Raw genomic sequence first — 13916 nt, forward strand, 5'->3', positions numbered from 1 at the left:
CCCACTCACCTAACCAGTCCATATCCCTCTGTGGACTTTCTGTGTCATCCTCACCACTCGCCTTCCCACCTATTTTTGTGTCATCTGCAAACTTGGCAACAGTACATTCACCTCCCTCATCCAAGTCATTAATATATATAGTAAATAATTGTGGCCTCAACACAAATCCCTGTGGCACTCCACTAGTTACAGGTTGCCATCCTGAAAATGCCCCTCTTATCTCAACTCTCTGTCTTCTATCAGTTAGCCAATCTTCTATACACTAACATACAACTCCCAACATCATGGGCTCTTATCTTATTAAGTAACCTATTGTGTGGTACCTTATTGAACACTTTTTGGAACACTTCCCACCTGGAAACACCACCACCTTTAAGTTCATAGAATCATAGAATCACTGCAGTGCAGGAGGCCATTCAGCCCATCGGGTTTGCACCAACCCTCTAAAAGAGCGCCCTACCTCGGCCCAGAACCGCACCCTATCCCCGTAACCCAGGAACCCCACCGAACCTTTTGGACAATAAGGGCAATTTAGCATGGCAAATCCACCTTACCTGCACATCTTTGGACTGTGGGAGGAAGCCGGAGCACCCGGAGGAAACCTACGCAGACACGGAAAGAACGTACAAACTCCACACAGGCAGTCACCAAGACTGGAATTGACCCAGTTCCCTGGCACTGTGAGGCAGCAATGCTAACTACTGTATGACTGTGCCGTCCCTTCCGTTCCTCTCCAAGCCACACACTAGCCTGTCTTGGAACTATGTTTGTGTTCCTTCAATATAGTTAGGTCAAACTCTGAATTCCTTTTGGAACAGTAGAATGGGTCTACCTACACATGGGTCTGCAGCAGCAATTAAGAATGGGCAATAAATGTTGGCCTAGCCAGTGATGCCCATATTCCAAGAATAAATACATTTTAAAAACTTTCCAGAAAGCTTGTGGAATGGACGAATGGCAGATTAGGTTGAATGCATAGAAGTGCAGTGATTTGTCTTGCAGGAAGAGCAAGGAGAGGCAATTTATTATAAAGGATACAATTGTAAAGGGGGGAGCAGAGGCCAGTGGGGGGGGGGGGGGGGGGGGGGGGGGGGCGACTCAACCAGAGCCAGAAGGGCTGAGAGTGAGAGGACTGGGCAGCAACCGACATCTTTCTTCTTGTTGTTTTTGCAAGTTGAACTTACTGCCTTTTTTAGTATCGATCATGTCTCTCTGATTGATTGTGGTGTCTTTTATGACACCTGACTTGCCTTGACCATCCATCGGTATCACTGTTTCCCAAAAACTATTACCAACAGCCAGTTACTCTGGTAGGATGTTGGCAGTGACCTCCGGCTCATCCTCACACCAATTCTTTTCAAAATTGTTATGCACAAAGAACTAAGCACTGCAGATGGCCGAGACAAATATTCGAAGTGCAGGGACAAAGTAAAAGAGAGGTCATGAAAAAGATTATAAAGTCAAGTTAAAGAAAACCCAAAGATGTTTTACCAATACAGAAATGGTAAAAGGTTAGTTAAGGAAAAAGTGGGACCTATCAGAGATGAAGAAGGGAACTTGTGTGGTGCAGAGGCTGTGGGAGACTTTAAATGAATATTTTGTCTCCGTGTTTACAAAGGAAAGGAATGATGCAGAGGTAGTAGTCCGGGAGGAACACTGTGAAGTATTAACAGGATAATCATAAAGAGAGAGGAAGTACTCAAAGGTTTAAATTCTTGAAAGTTGGTAAGTCACCAGGGCCAGATGGATTGGTTCCGAGGCTACTGAAGGAGGTCAGGGAGGAGATAGCAGATGCTCAGAGGGTGATTTTCCAATCTTCACGAGATACAGGGGAGGTACCAGAGGACTGGAGAAATGCAAATGTACTTCCATTGTTTAAAAACGGATCGGAAGAAACACCAAACAATTAAAGGCCAGTTAGCCTTATGTTGGTGGTGGGACAATAAGTAGAATCAATCCTGAGGTTTAACTATCATGTAGAAAGGCATGACCTAGTCAGGGATGCTCAGGAATGGTCAGCATGGATTTGTTAAAGGAAGGTCTTGTCTCACAAATTTGATTTAATTCTTTGAGGAAGTAACAAAAAGGGCTGGTGAAGGTAGTGCAGTGGATGTTGTCTACATGGATTTTTAGCAAGTCATTTGACAAGGTCCCACGTGGCAGATTGGACAAAAAAATAAAAGCCCATGGGATACAGGGTAATGTGGCAAACTGGATTAAAAAGTTGGCTTGGTAACATGAAACAAAGGGTAATGGTCGATGGATCCCCTTAAGAATGGAAAGTTGTTTCAAGTGGTGTTCCACAAGGCTTGGTGCTGTGACCCTTACTGTTTGTGTTATACATTAATGATTTGGACATGAACGTGGGTGGCCCGATTGGGAAATTTGCACAAGGATTGGCCGAGTGGTGGGGATAATGTAGAGGACAGCTATAATCTCCAAAATGATATAGATGGGTTGGTGGAATAGGCGGTAAAGTGGCAGATGCACTTTAACACAGAGAAGTGTGAGGTCATGTATTTAGGGAGGTCAAACAGTTATAATAAATGGAAGTGCACAATAAATGGAAATATACTCAGAGAGAGTCCCTGAGAGTCAGCCACAAGTCAGCCAGTGCCACCTGGGATGAGATGGCAGCAGCTGTCAACTCAGGGAATATGACCAGGACGACTGGACTTCAGTGCCGTAAGAAGGTCAATGACCTACGCCGGTCAGCACAAGTGAGTACACACTAATGCCCCCCACAATGGAGCATCCACCCACCCCCCAACTCCCATGCAACCCCCAGCCCTCCTCCATCCCCCTCCACCCTGAACTCCCCCAACCCCTCCTTCACATCCCTCTCAAACACTGTGAACCGCACGTCTGGCTAATGATGCCTTCTCTGTGTCGCCTCAGGAAAAGCTCTCCCGTAATTGTCTGGAGATGGCCCAGACTGGCAGAAGGGTGGCAGACATAAGAATCGTCACCTCGCTCTCAGATGATTCATTTCATTTCATTTCATTTCATGGGCATGGCCGAGATGCTGCGGAGCCTGTCCCAGTCGCAGGTGGGCATAGCTGAGGCGCTGCAGAGCACGGCTCAGTCAGTGAGGAGCATCGCTGAGGGTGTCGACATTATGGTGCAGACCATGGGGAACCGCCATGTCACAAATATGGCAGGAAAATATTCAGGTCTGCAAGCAAGACTACAGGCAGGTCTATAATAATGCAAGCCCCTGTGTATCGTTCAGTGTAACGAAAAAAGGCTTTTGTCTAACGTTACTTTATTTACAATTTGCTGCCGTCTAGTTCAGCGGGTGCCCCCCCCAGCCCTCCTTTCCCTAACCCTCCCCGTCTCCCCCCGCCCACCCCCCCTTGCTATCCTCCCTGGTTGACCAGGGTGTGTGCTCCCCTTCTCCTTGCTCCCCCTTTTCCGTTCTCCCTTTGTCGGCTTCAGCCGTGTTGTTACTTTGTTTTGTGGATGAGTGGGGGGGGGGGGGGGGCGTGCTGTCTCTCTTTGTCCATCTCAGACTCTGTGCCTCCTTTCCCCCCCTCTCCCCTGGGTGTGCTGAAAAAGTGTTTGATAGAGTTGAATGGGGGCACCTACTTGAAATTCTTGGAAGTTTGTCTTTGGGCCAAAATGTATATAATATAGGGCCCCCACCACAAGTGTGCGTACGAATGCCCTGAGTTCAGGTTACTTCCAATTGGCTGGGGGTATGAGGCAGGATCGTCCATTGTCTTCATTTTTGCCTTGGCGATTGAGCCTGCCATTGCGTTGAGGTTGTCCACTGGGTGGAGGGGGATAGAACGATGGGGCCGAGCATATGGTGTCTTTATATGCAAATGATCTGCTTTTGTCTATCACGGACCCACCCTCCAACATAGAGGAGATAATGAGGCTACTTAGGCGTTTTGGCTCCTTCTCGGGGTATAAGCTGAATCTAGACAAGAGTGAATACTTTCCGGTGATTCGCCAGGGAGGGGAGCTGATCTGGGGAAGTTGCCATCTCGCATGGCCAGGACTAGCTTCCATTATTTGGGAATTTGGGTGGCCCATGATTGGGCCTCACTTCAGAAACTTAACTTTGCTAGTCTTGTAACAGGGTTAAGGCCAACTTGAAAAAATGGAACAACCTTCCTCGGACCTTGGTGGACAGGGTGCAGAGGGTAAAAATGAACTTCCTCCTGAGGTTTTTGTTTTTGTTTCAGCGTCTCCAAGTCTTTCCCCCAAATCTTTCTTTGATAGGGTCAACAAAACGGTACTCTCCTTCATTTGGGCGGACAAGACCCCATGGATCCATAGTACATTTCAACAGGGAGACAGGCAGCTGGGGGGCTTGATGCTTTTTCCAAAAATAAATTTAGAGTACCCAATTAAGTTTTTCCAAGGGGCAATTTAGCGTGGCCAATCCACCTACCCTGCACATCTTTGGGTTGTGGGGGTGCAAGGGTGCAACCCACACAAAAATGTGGAGAATGTGCAACCTTCATACGGACAGTGACTCAGGGCCCGGATCGAACCCGGGACCTCGGTGCCATGAGGTAGCAGTGCTAACCACTACGCCATGTGCTGCCCAGCATGATACTACCTAATTTGTTATTTTATTACTGGGCTAAAAATGTTTGGGGGCATGTTTATTGAAGGGAGATTTGCCGCTATGGATGAGTTGTTGGAGAAGTTCCAGCTCTCGAGAATTAATGTATTCAGGTATTTACAGGTTTGAGATTTTTTGCACAAGGATATTCCTTTGTTGTCCTTGGCACCATCGCCCTCGCTCTTTGTTAGATTCTGGCCGAGTTGAGTGAGGATTTCAAGTATCAATGGACCAAACCTGTTGACACAGCAGGTTTTGTTGGAGAAAGTGAAGAGAAGTGTGAGGGTGGATGGGGTCCAGTTTTTAATGGGGAGGCGTGGAGTGAGGCGCTTCACAGGGTCAACTCCACGTCATTAGAGGCTGGTTTAGCGCAGTGGGATAAACAGCTGGTTTGTAATGCAGAACAATGCCAGCAGTGCAGGTTAAATTCCGTACCGGCTTCCCCAAACAGGTGCCGGAATGAAAATGAAATGAAAATCGCTTATTGTCACGAGTAGGCTTCAATGAAGTTACTGTGAAAAGCCCCTAGTCGCCACATTCCGGCGCCTGTCCGGGGAGGCTGGTACGGGAATCGAACCGTGCTGCTGGCCTGCTTGGTCTGCTTTAAAAGCCAGCGATTTAGCCTGGTGAGCTAAACCAGCCCCTGAATGTGGCGACTAGGGGCTTTTCGCAGTAACTTAATTGAAGCCTACTTGTGACAATAAGTGATTATTATTACCTTGTGCTAGGCTCAGCTTGATCTAGTTCGAGATGGTGCACAGGGCACACTTGACCAGGATGTCGATGAGTGGTCTCTTCTCGGGTGTGGAGGATAGGCATGATAGCTGTGCTAGGGGATGGCGAACCACACGCAAATGTTTTAAGAACATAAGAACTAGGAGCAGGATTAGGCCATCTGGCCCTTCGAGCCAACTCCGCCATTCAATGAAATCATGGCTGATCTTTTTTGGACTCAGCTCCACTTTCCGGCCCGAACACCATAACCCTTAATCCCTGTATTCAGTGCTGCAAACAGGGGTGATCTTTGATGTCCCCGCCTTCACCACGTTAAAGCCCAGAGGCAAGTTCTGCTCAGGTGGAAGACCCCAGTACCCCCCCAATGCCTCAGCCTGGCTGAGTGATCTTATGGACTTTTTGTATCTTTTGAAATACACCATGAGGGGTCGGTGGAAGGATTCTACTCAAGGTGGCAGCATTTAAGTTCCATTTCAGTCACTGTTAGCTTCTGGGTGGGGGAGGGGGGATTTTGTTCAGTTTTTTTTGTTTAAAGGGGTGGGTTTGGTGGGCGTGGGTTAATTTTGAAATGGTGTTTGCTGTATGTTATTGTTTAGTTTTACCTTGTAATAATGAAAACCTTTTCTGAATAAAAACATTTTTAACAAAAGGATGAAGTGACAACAGGTCGGTTTGGATTTCGAATAGCTGGGGAACACCCAGCTAATCGCGCTACAGGACTCCGTTCCCATTCGGGTAGATCGTGCCTGTTAACTCTGTTTCTCTCTCCACAGATGCTGCCAGATCTGCTGCGTGTATCCAGCATTTTCTGTTTTTATTCCATTTATATTTTATTATTTTATGGCTTTCTCATCATCTCTGTATTGAATTATTTTTCCCCAATGCAAGCAATTCATATTTTAAACAAAGGAAAATGTCTTAATTTCTGTTTTTTTGGCTCTGTTCCCAGCAATTTCCCTTTATATTCTGGCATACATGATGGCCTTTTATCTTTAGAGTCCTGGTTTCCTTTTTTTGATTGAGCTAGTTACCTTCCAATTGATGTACATGGGGCTGGATTCTCCGATTCTGCGGAAATGTCCACAGGATCCGTCTGGTCTTATGACCTGATAGTTGGCCCCGCCCAAGCACTGATCCTCCCCCCGGTGGGGGGGCTAGCAGCCGCGCAGTGTAAAGCCCCGATTTTACCTGTGGATACAGCTGCAGAATGTCGTGGCCATGAATGCGCACAACAGCGGCCACGCTATACAGCATGGCACCGGCCTCGCGCGGACACGGTCTGCCAAAAACTGCCCCCCTATAATCCCCCTCCCCACCCCCCAGCAGTACCCCCCCCAGCGGAGCGGCTCCCCCTACCGACTGTGGCGGCAATGGACACAGTCCACAGCCGCCATACGAGGTCCCCAAAAGTTGTCAGGACATGCGCTACACACCGTCGAAGATTCGGCCCATCAGGGACGGAGCATCGGGGGAAGGGCCTCAGGTGACGTCCTGAGGCCGTCCCGACGGTGTGCGGCGTACTGAATACGCCGTTTTTGAGGGGGCGGAGCATTGCAAAAACAGCGACGCCCCCCATTTCCAACATAAACGTGGAGTCTCCGGCCAATCGCTGGACGTGATTTTGGCATCAACGATCGGAGAATCCAGCCCAGGGTCTTCCAGTTTTCCCTTAATTTTCTCCTATTGATTTGATTTGATTTATTTTCACATTTATTGTTCAAGTCTCCTTTTGGGCTTTTCATGACCATTGTGAAGAGAGTGGGTATTTCGTCCCTACACAAGTCATTGTTATTATGGAATGGGATGCACAATGAGGACCAATAAGGACATCCTTTCTGATTTTGCCCTCCTTTGGGAGATGCCCTCAGCACAGAATAAAAGCAAAATACTGCGGATACTGAAAATCTGCAATTAAAGCAGCACATGCTAAAAACACTAAGCAGGTCTGGCGGTAGCATCTGTGGAGAGGGGAAGCAGAGTTAATTTTTCCAGTTGAATATGACTTCTTCAGAACTGAAGAAATGTGATGTGTTACATTCTGTTGAAAGGGGGGTGGAAGGGGAAGAACAAAAGGGAAGGTCTGGGTTCGTTTAGAGGGCAGGAGAGATTAAATAACAAAGATGCCACGGAACAAAAGGCAAAAGGAGTGGTCATGGCTGTGGTAAAGAAACAATGGACGCGATTCTCCCAGACAGGGAGAAATCGTAAGGCTGGCGTCAAAACCGGGCGGGTTTGACGCCAGCCTCCCCCTCCCCGACCGGGAACCGATTCTGGTCCCTGGTCGGGGCTAGTATGCCGCGGCCGTGAACTCCGGCATCGCGGGCTTAACGAATTTCGTTAAGCCCACTTGCCAGAGTTTGCGCCGGCTGACGCGGCACATGACGTCAGCCGCGCATGCGCAGATTGGAAGACTTCAACCCGCGCATGCGCGGATGACGTCATCGCGCATTTGCGCGAAACCCGCGCATGCGCGGGCCGGGATGCCCCTCAGCCGCCCCGCGAATTGATACAGCGGGGCGGCAGAAGGACAAAGAGTGCGCGGGAATCGGACCCGCTGCCCGCGATCGGTGAGCACCAATCGCGGGCCCATGGCACCATTGGCACGGCCGTGGTACTGCCGTGCCAATCGGTGCCATGGTTGCCAAGATCGGGACTTTACGGCCGTTTTTACGAACGGCCAGACCAGGTGTGTTGGCCGTTCGTAAAAACGGCCGTAAAGGGCTTGGAATTCGGCCCATCGGCCAGCTGAGAATCGCCGCTGGCCGTAAAAAAAGGCGGCAGCATGTAGCATGGGGTAACCAATTGTCCTCAGCCAAGAGGCAGGTTCCTTTTGGCTAAGTTGAGCGTGAGGTCAGGTGTAATGCCTGGATCTGATATGTCTCTCTTGTGGGGACCATGAATTGGATTCAATTTGAATTGGTTTTTGGAGCAGGCAAGCTGGATTAGGGGTTTGCTCCTGTCCACACCCTGAGCTCTGGCTTTGTAACTCTGATAAAGTAATTTTTTTTAAAAATCAGTTCTTAAAAATAAATAACAGTGAGCAGCAAATACAGTTGGCTAAATTGAAAGAAGTACAAGTAAATCAGTGCTTCACCTGGAAGTTGTGCTTTATGCCTTGGACAGGAAGGAGAGAGGAGGTAAAAGGGCAGATGATATACCTCCTGCCGTTACATAGGAAGGTGCAGTGGAAGAGGACGAATTGTTGATTGAGGAGTGCTGAAAGGGGGGGGGGGGCGGGTGGAGAGGAAGAAATAGTGGAGGATGATCCTTTAAATGCAAGCCTTATGGAATGGAAAGTGAGGGTGGTGGATGAGGTGCCCATAAGATGAATAAATAATTAAAAAATGAATGACGAAAAGATGACTAAAGAGGAAAAATTAGAGTATGAGAGAGAGCTAGCTATAATTATAAAGACAGATAGTAAGAGTTTCTATAGATATTTTCAAAAGAAAAGAATTAACAAAATGAGCATTGGTCCAAAACAAAGTGAGCCCGGGAAATTAATAATTGAAAATAAGGGGATATAAATGAATTGAACAGGTATTTGCATCGGTCCTCACTATAGGGGACAAAAATAATACCCTCTGAAATAGCCGTGAATCAGGAAATGGAAGGGACAGAGGAACTCAGGAAAATTACAATCACCAAGTAAGTGGCACCGAGCATTTTGGAGCTGCAGGCTAACAAGTCCTCATAGTACCCCTGATAACCATTCACCCCCTTACGTATCAAATATGGGGTTCAGACAACAATCAGATCAGCCATTACCTTATTGAATGGCGGCGCTGGGCGCCGCCTCCTCCTGCTCCTAATTCGTATGCTCAGAGAAGCTTGCTTTGACCTGATGGTATCAAGCTTCCTGAGTATTGAGGAACTACACCTCTCTAGGGAACTAGAGAGTTTAATTACACACCTGACTTGTGCCTTATAGCTGGTGGGCAGTGTTTGGTGAGTCAGCAGATTTGTTATTCACCGCAGAATTCCCAGATAGTTCCAGGATTTGGCTTGTCTGGTTAAATTTTAACATCAACGGTAATGCTGTTGAATGTCAGGGTGAATGGTTAGACTTTTTTGTTACAGATGGTTGTTGCCTGGCACTTGCCTGGCATGAACGATAATTGTGACTTATCAATCCAAGCTTATCAGGGCAGCAGGGTAGCATGGTGGTTAGCATAAATGCTTCACAGCTCCAGGGTCCCAGGTTCGATTCCCGGCTGGGTCACTGTCTGTGTGGAGTCTGCACGTCCTCCCCCTGTGTGCGTGGGTTTCCTCCGGGTGCTCCGGTTTCCTCCCACAGTCCAAAGATGTGCGGGTTAGGTGGATTGGCCATGCTAAATTGCCCGTAGTGTCCTAATAAAAGTAAAGTTAGGGGGGGGTTGTTGGGTTACGGGTATAGGGTGGATACGTGGGTTTGAGTAGGGTGATCATGGCTCGGCACAACATTGAGGGCCGAAGGGCCTGTTCTGTGCTGTACTGTTCTATGTTCTAACCAGGGAGTCACACCTGGCACTAAGGAAGATGGCTGTGGTGGTTGGAGGTCAATCATCTCAGCTCCAGGACAAACGTTCCTCAGGGTAGCGTCCTAGGCCCAACCATTGTCAGGTGCTTCATCAATGACTTTCCTTCCATCATAAGGTCTGAAGTGAAGATGTTCGCTGATGACTACACAATGTTCAGCGCCATTCGCAACTCCTCAGATACTGAAGAAGTTCATGTCCAAATATAACAAGGTCTGGATGAGGTGACAAGTGGTAAGTAACATCTGTGCCACACAAGTGCCAGGCAATGACCATCTTTAACAAGAGAGGATCTAACCATCAAACCTTGACATTCAATGGCATTATTATCGCTGAATTCCCCCACTACCAACATCCTTGGGGTTGCCATTGACCAGAAATTGCACTGGACTAGCCATATAAATACTGTGGTTACAAGAGCAGATCAAAGGCTAGGAATCCTGCGGTGAGTAAATTACCTCCCGATTCCCCAAAACCTATCCATTATCTATAAGACACAAGTCAGGAGTGTGATGGAATAGTCTCCACTTCCCTGGATGAGTGCAGCTCCAACAACATTCAAGAAGCTTGACAACATCCAGGACAAAGCAGCCTGCATGACCGCCACCCCTTTCAATTCCTCCACCACTGACAAACAGTGGCAGCCGAGTGAACCATCTACGAGTTACACTGCAGGAACTTACCACGGTTCCTTAGGGAACACCTTGCAAACCCATGACCACTACCATCCAGAAAGACAAGGGCAGCAAATACCTGGGAACCCCAATACGTGGATGTTCTCTCCAAATCACTCACATCATGACTTGGAAATATATTGCTGTTCCTTCACTGTCCCTGGGTCAAAATCCAGGTACTCCCTCTCTAACAGCACTGTGGGTGTACCTCCACCTCAGGGACTGCAGGGATTCACAAAGTCATCTCAACACCACCTTCTCAAGGGCAACTAGGGGTGGACAATAAATGCTGGCCTAACCAGCGACACCCACATCTCATAAATGATTAAAAAAGAACCTAAGCTTGTTGCCCAGGTCTTGCTGCATATGGACATTGATTGCTTCAAAATCTGAGTAAGCATTTCATTAAATCCCTGCACTGCAGAAGGAGACCATTCAGCCTATCAAGTCAGCATCAATCCTCCGAAAGAGCACCCTACTCAGCCCCACTCCCCCACCCTATCTCTGCAACCTCATTACCCCACTGAACCGTTGGACAATTTGGAATGGAAAATTCACCTAACCTGCACAGATAGTCACCCAAGGCTGGAATTGAACCCGGGTCCCTGGCATGCTAAGCACTGTTCCGCCATGCCACCCAATGATAGGGTAGGCATGGAGAACACGTTTCCACTTGTGTGGGCTCTGAATTATTCGGAACTAATAATAGGCCTTAAATTATTTGTATTAGTCACTAACAAACCCAATAGGAAGTTCAGGAGAAACATTTTTTATCTAAAATGTGGTTTGAATATGGAGCATGTAACATTAATGCATTATGGAGCATGTAACATTAATGCATTTAAAGGGAAGTGGTATAGGAAAGAGAAAGGAATAGAAGGATGTCCTGATCGGTTGAGATGAAGCAAAATGGGAAGAAATCTGTGTGGAGCATAAATGCCAACATAGGTTGGACAAAATGACCTGTAAATTCTATGTAGCTCTATGTAATACATAATCAGATGCATTAGTGTTACTATCTATTTATTCTTCTCTGGACATTCTTCATCTCTGAGTGACTAGGCCTGTTGATGCTTGCCTTCACTTCCTTATCTTCTTTAGATATTTATTACAGGGAACCTTGTTCCCCATTCATACTCCCCTCCTGACTCCTAGACATGTTGGCGCTGGTCTAGCAATTAAAATTCCACACTTCATCTAACTACTGGTCATTGTATCTCTCAGTGTCCAGAGACTCACTTAATCCCATTTATCCCTTATGTATACTACAACTTAATCCTTTACGTAATTACAGCTATTCCTCCTGGTTCACTAAATTTTACACTACCTACCTAGAGGTGCACTCAGAGAGAGACTGACAAGTGAGAAATCATGTTCACAGTTTTTTGTAGAATTGCCAAGTCAGGTCACACAGTCTACATGTATACAGCAGAATCCAAAAATACAGCCATTTATCCTGTCAATAACACTGCCAATTCTTGAAACACATCGTTCAACATGCCCTACTTTCTACATTCACACCTCTTTATTAAATATTAAGGAAGGCAAGATAAAATATGAGAAAGAGTAGAAAGAAGGAAAAGAAACAACACATTTCTATAAAAGCAAAATACTGTGAATGTTGGAAATCTGAAAAAAGCAGTAAATGTTGGTTAAATTCAGCAGATCTGGCAGCATCTGTGGAAAATGGGGGCAATGTCAGAGCCGTGCGGTGCCCGAATTGGCGCATAACGCAGCTGGTAAATCTTTTACCAGGCTCGCGACGCCTCACAAGATCGAAAGGGATCTCACGAGATGTCGCAATCCAGATCTCGTCCACAATGGGTGGGGTCCTTAGTTGGCAAATTTGCATATTAAATGAGCAACTAGTCTCACTTTAATATGCACTCACTGGATCTACCCAAGGCATTGGGGTCTAATCCTTTTGCCATGGCAGCCCCGGCAAGTGCCGAGTAGCACTGGTCTCCACAAATGAGGACCAAGTGGAACGGCATTTGGGCGGGGCTCTCCTAGACGGTGGGGGCCCCTGTGTGGTAGGGCTCTGGGCAGAGTGGAACCTTGGCACTGCCAGCCTAGCAGGGGCATTACCAGGCTGGCAGTGTCAAAGTGCCTCGGTGGCATTTTGCCCATGCGGGGGATTGGGCCTGGGGATGCCCTGCCCTCATCACGTAGGATGCGGGGCTCGATGATCCCTTTATAGGTAAGTCGTGGGGGTGCTGCAGCCACGTTGGGGGGTCCTGAGATCAGGAAGCCATTTAAAAATGGTGCCTGATCTCTTGCTGAAGAGCTCCTCAGTGCTGGAAATGAGACTAAGTGCGGCCTCGGCATCCCCCGCTGAGGCCCCAAAATAAAACAGGATCCTGTTCGGTAACAGGATCATTCTCGGCACTGCGAACGCCGGGAAACACCTGTGCTCAACCCTGGACTCTGTTTCATTTCTGTTAGATCATGCCCAACTTATTCAGTCCGCATGACCCGTCTACAGAACTCAGAACTCCGTTGAAGGGTCATAGGAACTCGAAACATTAACTGTGTTTCTCTCTCCACAGATGCTGCCAGTTCTGCTACATGTTTCCAGCATTTTCTGTAGTACATTTTTATAGTGCTTTACATGCCGAGGTGTCTCAGAATGCTTTATATGGGGCGATGGGAAAAGTACAGACATGCTAGCATGAATGAATTTTCCAAGTATACTCCTTGCATTACTTCATGCCGCTTATTATAAGCAGCAAGGGACTCAGAACAGACACTGAGGAAACATACTAATGACTGCTGCCCACAGAACCTTTTCCACCATCTGCTTCCTATTTCCACGTGAATATTCAGTCCAGCTAGCCAACTAGCTCTATAAGCCATAATGTCTTCTTACATGTAAACAGCTCCCTAACATTTGAGTTTTTTTTATTTGTGTTCAGCCTGTGGACAGTGCTGACAAGACATTATTCATGAAGAGATAGGTCTCCTTGACCTACTACAGTCCTTTCAATGACAGTGCTTCTCCTGTGTGGCAGTAGCTGCTTTACAACTGAGCAGCTTGTAAAGTCTCTTCAGAAAGGATCTACGCTGTGAAATTGAGCAGCGTAGCTCCGGTCATACAGGTGTTTTGAAGTTCCTGTTGGGTGTGCCATATTTCCGGTGACTTTTGGCACAGCCTGTATGGTGCTTCATGCTGTAAAGGGCGGCAACAGTGTAGGTGGGCCATGCATGCACTCAAACTAAATCAAACATTTGGTTGTGATGTCAAACAGCTTTCCAGCTGATTTTTTTCACTTTTTCAGAACTTGCACTGCGCAAGTTCATTGAACAACTGCATTAATCACTCACAAATTCAGCTACACGAGAACGCCCCCCCCCCCCCCCCCCACCCTGACGCCCTCACCAGCCCCGCCTGTCAGAGGCCAAGCTATCAAT

The sequence above is a fragment of the Scyliorhinus canicula genome, chromosome 1 (assembly GCF_902713615.1).
Source record: "Scyliorhinus canicula chromosome 1, sScyCan1.1, whole genome shotgun sequence".
Taxonomy (NCBI): domain Eukaryota; kingdom Metazoa; phylum Chordata; class Chondrichthyes; order Carcharhiniformes; family Scyliorhinidae; genus Scyliorhinus; species Scyliorhinus canicula.